Source organism: Cebus imitator, unplaced genomic scaffold, assembly GCF_001604975.1.
Source record: "Cebus imitator isolate Cc_AM_T3 unplaced genomic scaffold, Cebus_imitator-1.0 Scaffold62, whole genome shotgun sequence".
Classification (NCBI taxonomy): domain Eukaryota; kingdom Metazoa; phylum Chordata; class Mammalia; order Primates; family Cebidae; genus Cebus; species Cebus imitator.
Genome location: NW_016107377.1, coordinates 1,220,500 through 1,233,631, shown reverse-complemented (window position 1 = coordinate 1,233,631; position 13,132 = coordinate 1,220,500). Strand labels below are relative to the sequence as shown.

The following is a 13,132-nucleotide window of genomic DNA, read 5'->3' as shown; positions in this document are numbered from 1 at the left end:
AGGCGCTGACCCAGTGCACTGGGAAGTGGTATGTTTGAGGTCTGAGAAGACCATGATGGAAGAGGGGTGTCTTGTCCTTTATTGAGTGCTTCCTGAATAACAGACACGGTGCTATAGGCTTTACATTCCCCTCAACGACACAGTAGTTCCCCTCACTTTGTAGCTAAGAAACAAAGAGGCTCTGGAAGGAGAAGCAGCATGCCCAAAGCCACAGAACTATGGAGTGGACGGGCTGGGTGAAAGCTCAGGCCTCCCAGCTCCCAAGGCTGGCTCGTTCCTCTACTTTGTCTGTTATCCCCAGGAGGCCTTCAGTGAAACTAGCCTCTTCCACAGTCAGCTCCAATCCTGGTGGGTCCTGGCTCCCTACTTCTCCTGTCCCTGGATCCTCAGTTCAGCTGAAGATGTGTAGCATGTGCCTCGCTTCATGCTTTGAACTCATTCCTCCTATTCTCCCCATGAAAAGGCCTGGGCTTGCCCTTCTGCCTTTCTCAGCTCCTGCAGCTGCCACACACTGACCTCATACTATGTGGCAACCCTCATATCTGTTACCAGGGACCACACCCACAGCTGCCACCTGACCCCTGAGCCCAGCAGGAAAGCTCACTTGTAGACCGACAGAAGCCTTAAGAGGTCACCCTGTCCATGCCCCGGGCCACCAGGCCTGCACACACACAGTTCTAGTGCAGTGCTGCTCTCACCTGGGTAAAGGTGGCCCCCAAATGGTGACTACAAGTCACCTCATTGACCGCGCGTAGAAGCAAACATCTCCCTCAGGAATTCCTGGCTTCCAAATCTTACTGTCAAACTCAAAGCTTTCATGGCAGAAGACACATTTGGCCAGTGGCAGCCACTCATACGCTAGGAAACCCTCATCTCTTCAGCACCCTGCCACCTCCCCCTCTTCAGGCTAATTCCGGCTTGTTTACTTCACCCTGGGACCATTTCCAGGTGTCCCCATCTCCCAATCAACCAGTGACTCTCCTCTGAAGACTCCAGAAAGTCCTACTTAAACCCGGCATGTGATTCCCTCAAGGAGGCCTGAGTAGAGACCAATTAATCCTCAGCATCATCAAAGCCACTAGGCAGTTCCTTAGGCAGGAACACTGCCTGCAGGCCACCCTGCCCATCCTGTCCACAGTGAGAATGAGGCCTGGGCCACTCATGTGGCATCCCGATGCACCCTAAATGAGGTCACACTGGCAGGGAGGAGCTGCTCTTGCAAGTCCAGTCCCTTTACGTGTGCTGGGGATTGCGAATGGGTGGGGCTGGGGTCGTCTCCCCAGGAGAGGCTGGAAGTCAGGGCCCGGCAGACTCCACAGGCTCATCAGTTCAGCACAACGTGCTCCTGCATTCAAGTAACAGGGCACGAGGCTGCTCACTGGCACTGGAGGCCAAAAGAAGGTGAGGGCAAGTGAGATGCAGGGGCCTCTTCTCACAGCTGTGCTGACAAGCACCAACAGGAGCCCCCACTCTACACCAGAAAAGGGGAGGGTGGTGCACAAGATCCAAGTACTTTGTGTGTGCTCACCCCTCTGCCAATCTCATCAATGCTATGGACCACTCATATAATGTGTTGCCCACAACTTTAAGTGTGTTGCTGACCCTCAGGGATCCAGTGGTCCTAGATCCACAGGGCTGGGCTGGCCTCCTCGGTTCCTGGTGCGCTGTCATTCCGTTCTCTGGCCACGCACTGTGGACACAGCCCATCAGTGGTTACCTGCCTTCTTTTGCCCCAGCTTCCCGTAATAGGGGCTTCAGGGACCCTGAGCTCAACCTGACCAGAGGGAGTTTCCTTCCCACTATTTGACTCTGCCTATAAAGGGATAAGAATGAGGGAACTACTTTTGTAGTAGTCTTGCTTTCTATCTTGATGAAAAATCTGCTATTTTTATACTGGTGTAGAAGGAAAATAGAACCACGACTTACGTACCAAGTTTTGTAGCTAAAGTCACGTACTTTTGATAGTCTATTGTGTTTCTTCCAATTACAAATGTGCTCCCTCCCCTTGGAATTTGGGTGGATGGGCACAGCCCTCCCCACAGTCCAGCTAATTGCGTGCCCACGAGACAGAACAGCGGGCGGGGGCCCCTCTGGGAGGGCTGGAGGAGTTCTGGCAATCCATAGCGCAGCCTTCATCCATCTAGATCCTCATCAGCCTGTGACCTATTAAGCCCTCCCTATCTGTCGATAAGCCCCTATTATTGCTCTTGTGCTGAGCGCTCTGAGGCCAGCTTCCATTTGGCCAGAGAAAAATAATGATTGTTTGTCTATTAGTTGGGAGGAAATGCCCAGCCACAAACGTGTATTTGGGCCACAGCCAGGTCCTGTGGAGCCCTCCCTCTGCCCAGGCCCTCCCTCTAGAACTCCTGGACCAGCGATCTGCAGGCTGGGGTTCGTCACGAGAAGGTGGCCCAGGAGATGCAGAAATCCAGGCAACCAAGAACATACTGGCAACCTTGACTCATTCCTTGGCTGATACAAGTGGGGAGGACACCACTGGGGAGAGTTGGCAATGCAAGCTAATGTGACAAAGGGTCCCCAAGCAGGCCTGGCCATGGGCTTGTGAGCTCCAGGGGCCCTCGCTTGGAAAACTGCTGGCAGAAAGCTCTGGCAACCACAATGAGTCAGGGCGACAGAGGCCTAGGAGGCCTGGCCCTAAGCAACAATTTCCTCTGCTTCCACCTGCTCTCTGCCTCCTCCCCTAAGCAGGAACTTCGGAGTCACACTGACGTGGTTCAAATCCCACCTCTGTCACTGATAAACCGTGAGATCTTGGCAAATTGTTTAACTTTCCTCATCCTCTATTGACTCACAGGTTAAATGGGACTTAGAAAGCTGCATCATAGGACTGGTATGAGATAAAGTACAGCACGTGGGAAACATAAAGCCTGTGCACGTGAGGCCTCAGCAGAAGACGCTGAATTGCTGTGTATTGGTAGCCTCCTTTCCCTTACCAGGAAGTCCCCGCCTCTGGCTAAACCCTCAGGCTCACTTGCCGACCATTACCGGGTCCTTGTCTCCCTCGCCTGTTTTCCCATCACTTGAGGAACTTCGCCAGCTTTCTTTCCCAGAAGGCCCCAGTGCCCACCTTGCTTGCTGTCCTTCAAACCAAACAACCTGCTCATTCTTCCAAAAAGGTTTTACTCTTCTCACTAAAGAGAAACAGAAAGGTGCAACATTAGCCTTCCTTAAGCCTGGGCCCAAGTCCCAACCCTGACGCTACCTTGCAGTGCGACCTTCAATTCAGTCAGGTGTCTACCTTCTCAGATCCTCAATTCTCTCACCCGTCAATGAAAAGTACTGTCCTAAATGAGCTTTAAGAGTCTCTCCTACCCTACAAACATTGTTTTCTGTTAGAAACAAAAGAAACATCTTGCAAAATCTTCCTTAGTACTTATATACCGTATTTCTCTCTGTACCCTTCTCACGCGTGATCTGCTGACTCCCAAACTTCTTGCCACAGTGCTCCCTTGTCCTCAGATGTTAGTGCTCCTCACCACCACCACTACCCTCTGAGTTCCCCCCACTGCCCCTGTGCTCTCAAACTGCCTGCATTCTTTGGACGCCCTGTTTGGAAGATTTGACAGGACTTCAGATATTCAGGTAGCTCAGTGAGCCATTTTCTTCCCAGGTGGTTCATTTCTTGGGGCATTATCCTCCCTTTCCTCTTTCCCCTTTTCTCACAAAATCATTGTCCCAGTCAACCTAAGTAAGTTCAGCAATGGTAACAAAAGCCCCTAAATCTTAGTGGCTTACAATAGCCAAGAGCTATTTCTTGCTCATATTCATGTGCACGGCAGGTGGGCAAAGCCTGTTCCACATCCTCTTCATCCCAGAACCGAGAAGTCCCCATCTGATGGAGGAAGAGCCAATGGGATGGATGCTCAAGCTTCTGCTTGAACCAAGTCCATGTCACTTCTGTTCACATTGTATTAGCTAAAGCAAGTCACACAGGCAAGCCTGCTGTCAGTAGGGCAGGACGTATAATTTTTCTTCAAATATCTTGACAATAACACAATCTGCCTCATGATTAAGCCCTATTACTGGGGTCCTCTGGTCCATACTGCTCATTGTACAGGTGAGAGGACAAAAGCCCAGAGACATGAGACAATTCGCCTGAGGTTACACAGCAAATCAGTGGAAGAGGAGGGACTAGAACCCAAATGTGTCAACCTTCCTGTGCAGATATGAGAGAAGGGCCAAGAGGAGATACATCTGGATTCAGTCCCAGCACCATAATTCTAGGCAAGCTATTTCAACTCTGAGCCTTGGCTTCCCTTCTATAATACAGGCTGAGAGTACCTGCCTCCTGCAGGGAGGTTGGGTGAGTTGGGTGAAATTTCATAAAGTATCTCACTCAGTGTCTCACACAGAGAAACCTCTTAATACATGTCTGTTTTCTGTCCCTTTCTTCCCTGTCAACTGCACCAAACTCCTTCATTTCATTCCCTTCTCTCTCCTTTCTTACCTAATTCAAGCCCACCTTTTTTTTTTTTTTTTTTTTTTTTGTCAAGAAGTTGGGAGAAATAAAACATTTTAAAGACGAGAATAGTGGTGATCCTAGGGCAATGCAGCCCAGGTACAAGAGGCTGGCGGGGAAGCCTTCTGAGGTTGCCTCCAGATTCAGCAAGAAAAGGGGCCCCAAAGCCCTCCTGAAGGACCTAATGACATGCTACCTATTTTACATCCATTACCTCCTCAAATCCTCACCAGAGCCATGGGCAGGGATTGCCATTATTCCATCATGCAGATGAGAAGACTGAGGACAGAAGGGTTGAGTGACAAGCTCACCAGCCCTGAAGGCACTAGCCCTTCCGATCACAGCTCTTTGGGTTCTAATGTCTATCTTTTGTCACTATCCCCAAGGTTGGGTCTGTCCCCACATTTACTTGCCTCTCCTTATGTGCCTGGCACCACTACGTAACAAAAACAACAACAGTTGAGCCTCCAGAAGAGTCATGGGTGGTCTCTGGGGAGCTGGGGAGCAAGGGAGGTGTGGCTGGTGTGGGGACGATGGTGTGGGGGAGGGAGAATACTGGGGAAGAGAATGGAAAGTGATTTCAAGAACAATTGTCACGGGTTCTGTTTGGCTTTGTCTCATAAAAATTCTGTTTTCAGCATTCATGAAATGAGAGTCCAGGAAAGTCTGTTTAGGCAGAGCCATTTCCTGGGAGATCTGACAGTTAACATTTCAGGGATGTATCAGGGATACGTATATATTTCAAACACCCCTCCCAAGGACAGCTCTGGAACCTGCCTGGAATATGTCTTTATGATTAGATGAGGGGTGTATGTGTGTGAGGAGATCACTAGCTGTTGTGTTTGTGGTTTGCTTTTCTCTCTCTCTCCTTCTCTCTTTCTCCCTCACTTCCTCTGAAGGGCTGTTTTCTTTGTTCTGGGAGCTTAGCTCTGCATAGAATGTCTAATAACGGCACAGATGGTCCCAGTTTATTGCCTCCTTACCTGTCTGAAGGAGATAACCTCATCGTCCCCCTGTCCCACCTGCCTGCACCTCTCTCCCTGAGCGGTCCTGTGAGGACTGTGAGCAGCCGCCTCTGCTGCCTTTCCCAAGCCGTCCTCTCCAGAGCCCTCCCGTGTAGACACAGCAGCTCCGACGGCCCCTGCCAGAGGGCTGACACCTCTGCTCCCTGCTCCACCTGAAACAGGAACACATCCCTGGTCTGCCGAATCTCCAGCCTCAACCAAGGGTACAGACCTGTCCTGCCTCGAGGGAGACATGGCAAAGCCATGGGGCTTTTACAGAGAGCCAGAGACAGGCTCTATTTTACTGATTTTGAACAGACTGTGCTGGAAGGGGAGAGATGTGTTTTCATGATAAAGAATGAGAGGAAAAGGCCTCTGGGTTTAAGCAACAAAGAGCTGAGTCTCCACTGTAGCCCACCCCCTTCCTGGGACTGCAGTGTCTTCTTTTACCCCCTAGCAGGTATGGAGTAGGGGTGGAGGTGAGGTGACCCAGTCAATCATTCCATGTTCATTCATTCATTCACTGAGCATTTTCTAAAAGCCTACTGTATTCTAGACATTGTTCTAAAAATCAGAGACAAAGACAAAATTCTTAAATATTTTGAGGGAGTAGAGGAATTTCAGAGGAGTTAAACAAGTAAGTTACATAATATATTGGCAGTTGCAAGTTTTCTGAAGGAAAATAAAGCAGACAGAGGCTAGGGACTCCTGGGACGGGAGTTGGTGGTGAAGGAGGTGAAAGCTCAAGCCAAGCCATACAGGCATCTGGGGGCAGAGCAGCCCAGGAAGCAAGAGCAGCAAGTGCAAAGGTCCTGAGGCAGGCAGGTGCTGCCATAGTGAGAGGCAGCAAGGGTGGGGCCTGACTCTGAGTGAGGGCAGGAGGGGAGGGAGGGGAGGAGGTGAGAGGTCAGATTCTGCAGGCCTGTGGGCTGACACAATGTCTTTGGCTGTTACTCTGAGTGCAGTGGGGGCCACTGGATTGTTTAAGGAGGCTTGTGATCAGACTTATTTTTTAAAAGGTTACTCTGGCTGCCAAGTGGAATATTGACTGTATGGGGGCAAGGGTGGGAGCAGGAAGACGAATTGGGAGGCTTGGCCAGAGGGCCAGAGGAGAGTGGGTGGTGGCTCAGATCACGGTGGTAGTGGTACTTGGATTCTGGATATATTTTGAAAGTAGGAGCCAATAAGATTTGCTGGTGGCTTAGATATAGAGGTGTACTTAAAAAAAGAGTCAGCCAGGCGTGGTGTCTCACACCTGTAATCCCAGCACTTTGGGAGGCCGAGGCGGGTGGATCACAAGGTCAAGATATCGAGACTTTCCTGGTCAACATGGTGAAACCCCGTCTCTACTAAAAATACAAAAAATTAGCTGGGCATGGTGCCGCACGCCTGTAGTCCCAGCTACTCGGGAGGTTGAGGCAGGAGAATTGCTTGAACCCAGGAGGAAGAGGTTGCGGTGAGCCGAGATTGCGCCATTGCACTCCAGCCTGGGTAACAAGAGCGAAACTCCGTCTCAAAAAAAAAAAAAAAAGAGTCAAACATATTTCTATGGATTTGGCAACTTAGAATGTGGAGCAGGTTTGGAGGTGAATATCAAGGGTTTAATTCTGGGTGCATTGAGTTTAAGAAGACGCCTGTTAAAGATCCAAGTGGAGATGGCCAGGCTAGAGATCTACATTTGGGAACAGTCCGTCAGCATGGCGAGCATCTTTTGCGAGCTGACACGAAGGCATTACAGTTCCCATTTCTGAAGCATTTTCCATGATTCATCTCATCTGGTCTTCACAATAGCCTGTTGAGGTGGAGACAGGTTCAGAACAGTTCCGCACGGTTTCTAAAGCCACAGTTAGCCAGCAGCAGAGCCCAGCAAACAGCTCATCTTCTGGGAGGTAGCAGCTCTTGACCTGGGACAAGCTACTTGGGCTATCTAAGCCTCAGTTTTCCTCATCCACAATTGGGGGCAGTAACACCAAACATGATTATCTTCTGAGGCTTAAATGAATAAAAGGGGCTCTTGAACAAATACGAGTCCCTCTTCTCTTCTTTCCCTCTGATTCCAGCCTCCTGGCTCTCCCCAGACCCTGCCTTCCAGTAGAGAGGCTTCTTCCCTACTGAGGACCCCCAGACTGTATGGCAGTGCTTTCTGATCACTTCCTATAGATGCTCATTTAAGATGTCTCAGCTTCACCCACTTTCACCTGACTGTGAGCTGCTGCATTTCCCTCATCCCATTCTAGAATAGTCCTTTTGGATTCTGCAATTAACCAACCAGATAGACCCAAGAACCAGAGTCACCATTTTTGGCCTCATTTCCCTCACTCATTCCCTGTTTCTCTCCCACTGTTCTCTCCCTGTGGGTCAAGGCCATGCTCCAGGGGTTCTGGAATTCCTGTGACCCCACTCAGAAGGGCGGGGGAGGGGGTAGAGTCTACAATAAAATGCTTTCCCCTCAGCCTGTAACCACCTGGGCACCGAAAGGGCTGAGCCGTGCTGCACAATAAAAATATAATGAGAGCCATGTTTGTAATTTTAGTTTCTAGTTTAAGCAGGAAAAACGTTTCAAAAAACAGGTAAAAGGGATTTTAATAATAATTATTTAACCTAATATTATCCTAACTATAACTTCAATATGTAATCAATATAAAATATTAATAATGAGATATTTTACATTCTGTTGGCTCATACCAAGTTTTTGAAATCTGGTGTGCATTTTATACTTAGAGCACATCTCAGGAAAAATCCCATTTCAGGTGCTCAAAGCCACCTGTGGCTAGCGGCTATAGTGCTGAACCCCAAAAGTACAGGGGTCAGACACAGCTTTCCTAGACTAACCAGTTGCTTCCAAGCCCTTTTTGGTCCAGAATTATTATTATTGTTATTATTATTTTGTTGTTGTTATTGAGACAGGGTCTCACCCAGGTTGGTCTCAGGCTACTGGCCTCAAGCAATCCCAAATAGCTGGGATTACAGGTAGTTGCCATTGCACCCAGCTACAGGTCCAGAATTCTTGAGCCTAAACTTGGCCATGTCCCCAGGCCCTCTTCCTTTTAACCCCTTGTCTTCCTCTCCTGAGATCCCATCTGCTCCTGAGCAGCACCTGGTGTGTCTTATCAGTCCCTGTCTGTTTTTCTGGCCAGGTTACTGCATTTGGGAGGGGAGAAGGGGCAGTACCGATCCTGAGAGGAGGATTAGTGCCAGGGACTGGGAAGTAGACCTCCAGCTGGCCTGCTTCTGAGTGTCCTAAGTGTATCTACAAACAATGGGATCTGTTTCAGGGAAAAGAAGACTTCTTGTTAGGGCAGCTCCCACACTCATTATGCCAAAAGAGTTATGATTTCTCCCCAGGCTGGAGTTATAGTAAAATAACTTCTAGTCCTTGCCTTTAGAAGGGATGGGGGTGAATAAAACCCTCTGGACACATTTCCTCATTTTCACTCTTCAGAGACATCTGCAACTGCCTTGGGGTGGCTCCTCTCCTCCCAGGTCAAGTTCACTGCAAGCAAATACATTGATCTTGGAATTCACTGAAGCCTGGAACCATCCTCACTCTCACTCCCCACTCCCCTCTGTATCTCAGGCCTAAAGCCTGGAAAGGCCTGGGAACATTCAGGGGCCACACCCTGCCTAGTGCCTGCTTCTACCTACCTCCCCTTCCACCCATCTCCCTCCACCTATGCCCGGACACCCCACAGGCGTGAACTCACCCTCACCATCGTTCTTGGCAGGCCTTCTTGTGTCCCCTAGAGAACACACCCCCGCCTCTTTTGCTCTTCACTTGTTAATCTCTTTGTGTAAAATGGAAATAATAATAGAATCTACCCCGAGTGAACATGAGTATTAAAGGAGTTGATGTGTGCAAGGTGCTTAGAACACATATAGAGGGTGAATATAGGCACTTTTTTCATGATTCTCATAACACTTTCGTGAGATGGGTATCTTCCCCCTTTTTAGAAATGAGAAAACTGAGGCTGAGAAAAGTAAAATGACTTACCTGGGCTTACGGGGAGTAAGTGGCAGAGCTGGGGCTCAAATCTCAGGCTTCTGTCCCTCATTTCAGAATTTGCCTCATCATGTTAGGCAGCCTCACTGAAAATAGAATGAATGGTCCTTGCCCACAGGAAATCTAATCCAGTCAAGAAGACTGTACAAATGCATGGAAAATTCCTGAGATTGTTTGTATCCAGAGCTGTTTCATAACTGGGGAATCAGGAAAAAAGGAGGCTGAGGAATGTGATGGGCTGTCTTGCTCTCTAGGGGGCTATTGTCAGAGGGCTCTTGGCTGCCTGCTCCATGGCCTCCTGAAGGGGGATCTCTGCCCACTCCCTACCCCCCACCAACGTGGGCCTCAAATTGCTCTCCCTGGTTTGATTGACTGCCAGGAAAGAAACAACAAAAAACTTGACTAGATTAGCAGGCAGCATATGCTGCTCATGGGAAGTTAAACAACTGCACTTCTAAATAACAGCTCAATATGGAATAGAAGCCATGTCACAAGGCAAGATATGATTAATTGCCAAATGAATTATTGAAATTGGAATTGCAGAGGAGTTCAGAGGAGTGTGTGATTGCTGTGGGGCAGAAATGGTCAGGAGAGGCCAGGGAAGAGGGCTCTGTGAGCTGGGTCCACGCTAAGGGCAACGTTTGGCTGCAGAGCCTGGGCAAAAGGGATTCCTGAAAGGTGGAATGAGAAGGTACTGATGGGAGACAGTTTGACCCTGGTGCCAGGACCTCACAGGAGCTGAACTGCAGACACATCTGCCTACTGCAGGCGTCTCCCCGATGACCCCATTCGCCCCTCTTGGCCTTCCACCTGCTCTCTGACACGACGTGGCCTGAGTTATAATCCCCCACTTTTCTCTGGCCTAGTGGCCTCCTGTGCATCAGTTGCTCAGTCTGCACAGTGGGTTGAGAGGGCATGTTTTCATCCAACATAAGAGAGAAAAAGCCTGTCACGAGGGCTGGTTGAAGAAACACAAAATCTGTAAGGCTTGCTACAACTCCATTACATTGAGGCTTATTCTGCAGGGGCTCAAATACACAGTGAGCCAGATCACATTTCCTGAAATGTAAGAGAGTGTCACAAACAGAGTTAGCAGTGCCCCAGAACTGCGCCTAAATCCCTCTCTGTCCTGTAAATGCTGTGTAGTCTTGGAAAACTTGCTTAAAGTTTCTGAGCCTCAGTTTCCTCTCTATAATATGGACTGGTGTATGGATATCTCATAGAGTTGCCTTCAGAATTGCCTGGGATAAGTTACATCAAATGCCCAACCTCAGACTGGCCCATGGTAACCCAGCTTGATAAATGGTGGTGGTTATTAGCAAAGAGTGGTGTAACAGATAACAGCTAAAATAGCTATTTTGTTTTGCAGCCCCCCCCGCCCCGCCATGGACAGTGCCATAAAGGGGGTGTTAGCCTATCTATGCCCCAACTAGCAAATATAGTATGCTTATATCTAGTACAAAGGCTAGAGGATAAAACAAAATGACGGACAAACATGCCAGGCCCCTGGGGATGGGATCAGCTCATGGAGAGGAACAATGGCACGTCAGGATACCAGCAGCATGCTGGTGGAAGACAGAGACTTGAACCCAGGCCACAGGACGTGATACTGTGCAGCCATTATGATGGAATTAGGAAGACCATGCAGAGATGCAGGGAAACAGTATTTTATGAAAATGGCAGAATATGAAACAGTATACATACTCTAGCAGCAACTGAATAAATATGTTAAGGTAATTTTTTTTTTTGAGACAGAGTCTCACTCCATCTCCCAGGCTGGAGTGCAGTGGCACCATCTTGGCTCACTACAACCTCTGTCTCCCAGGTTCAAGAGATCCTTATGGCTCAGCTCCTGAGTAGCTGGGATTACAGTCACATGCCACCACACCCAGCTAATTTTGGATTTTTAGTAGAACAGAGATGAGGTTTCCCTGTGTTAGCCAGGCTGGTCTCGAACTCCTGGCCTCAGGTGATCTGCCCACCTCGGTCTCCCAGAGTGCTAGGATTACAGGCGTGAGCCACCATGCCAGGTCGAATTTTTTTTTACGTAAGAAGAGTTGTGGAATTGGGCTAGTGTGAAAATGAGGAGAGGACTATTCTGCACTTAACCTTCCCTTTAGGATGATCAGCTCTTAGTCCTACATAGGTCCCACTGGAAAGGCAGCGGCTCCCCGGGGAGAAAGGGGGTTCTGTGCCTCTTCTCCCCATCAGACGTCTTGGAGGATAAGGCTCCAGTGTGGTTGTGCATTTACAGAGGCGTCAGCAGACACGTCCAGGGAACAGGCGCAGGGCGGGCGGTCCAGGAGTCTTGTGCCTCCAGGAGGAAAGCCGCCCCGAGGGCAGCAGGCAGGGAGGGATGACCCAGGAGATGCTGGGAACGCAGGCCCAGCACAGCACTGTGGGAGGATGTGGGTCTGAGGACGGCAGCGGGAGGCGAGCCTTTGGCTCAGTGGAAGAAAAAAACTGTCAGGCATTCTGAACCACTGACAGCAAGGAGTGTTCCAGCGAGGGTGATGAGCTGTGGTCCGGGGCCGCGCCTCAGGAGGCCAGGGAGGATGCTGGAAGTGGGCAGAAGAGAAGGTAAGTCTGGGCCAGTGGTTCCCAGACCTGACTGCCCATCATAGCCGACTGGAGGTGCCTGTGAAAATACAGATTCCTAGGGCTCTGCCCCAGACACACCGAACGGGAACCTCCAGCACTGGTACCAGCACCTGCTGTTTGGGAAAGCTCCTGGGGCTTCTCGGGAGGCCGACGGCTGGCCTGGCCCTGGGAAGCGCAGGCTGACACTGCCCCTAGCGGCCTTCGGAGATACTGTGCTCAGACTCGGAGCCTTTCCGGGAGGCGGTGGCCGGCGCTGGGCAGCTTGGAGCACAGTGCTCAGACTTAGAGCTCGCACGGGAAGCCCCTGCCACTCTCTCCCAGCCCCCTCCTCCTCCAGGGAGGCTCTGATGACTGCCAAGAGGTAAATCGAGCAGAACCCCTCCCAGCTGCTCCCTAAGGAATAGTCCGATTGCCTGCACATCTCTCTGCCTCAATGGGCCTGAGCTGGTCAGGCTGAAGCACAGAGTCCAACGAACCAATCCCCATAATGAAGGTGTACAGGGAGTCCAGATTTCAGGTGAAAACCCAAATATCACATTTCTTTTGTTCTTTTCCTTTGAATTGACTCAAATACAAATATAAGCCTTCATCTTCTCCAGCTTCAGAGAAATTTACCCTCCGTCACCAGAAAATCTCTGACCCGAGATCTAATGCAAGCTGAGGCTTCAAAGAAGACCTCCTGGTGGTTCTGAAGTTAAACTCTCCGCCCCTCGGCTTCTCAAGGGGAAACAGAAGCGGCTACTGTAAGGATGAATGAATACCTCTAAGAGAGCGTTTACCATAGTCCCAGCACAAAGCACTCAATAACCCTTGTTGTTGATCTGTCTGTACTACTATTGAGACACCATCGTCCTGCCCACGATGTCCTTTCAGCCACACACAACTGCTAGGGCCTGGAACCTTCAGAAAGTAGCCAGATGTCTCCTCTAAGCTCTTGCTATCTCCCCAGTTTGCTTTCACCAAAGAGTTCCCAGATCCTCCCTCTGTCCCAACCCATTCTGGGGAAACATCACTCTCTCAATCTCTCTCTTTCTCACTACCCTCAAA

General features: G+C 49.8%; 1 long non-coding RNA gene across 1 annotated transcript; it reads left to right on the top strand.

The window, feature by feature from the left end:
* The first annotated feature begins 1,259 nt into the window (after window positions 1-1,259).
* Window positions 1,260-4,502, top strand: LOC108305346. The gene is made up of 3 exons (XR_001825665.2): window positions 1,260-1,509; window positions 2,707-3,981; window positions 4,079-4,502. It is a non-coding gene; the product is annotated as an uncharacterized LOC108305346 (long non-coding RNA).
* The last annotated feature ends 8,630 nt before the right edge of the window (window positions 4,503-13,132 follow it).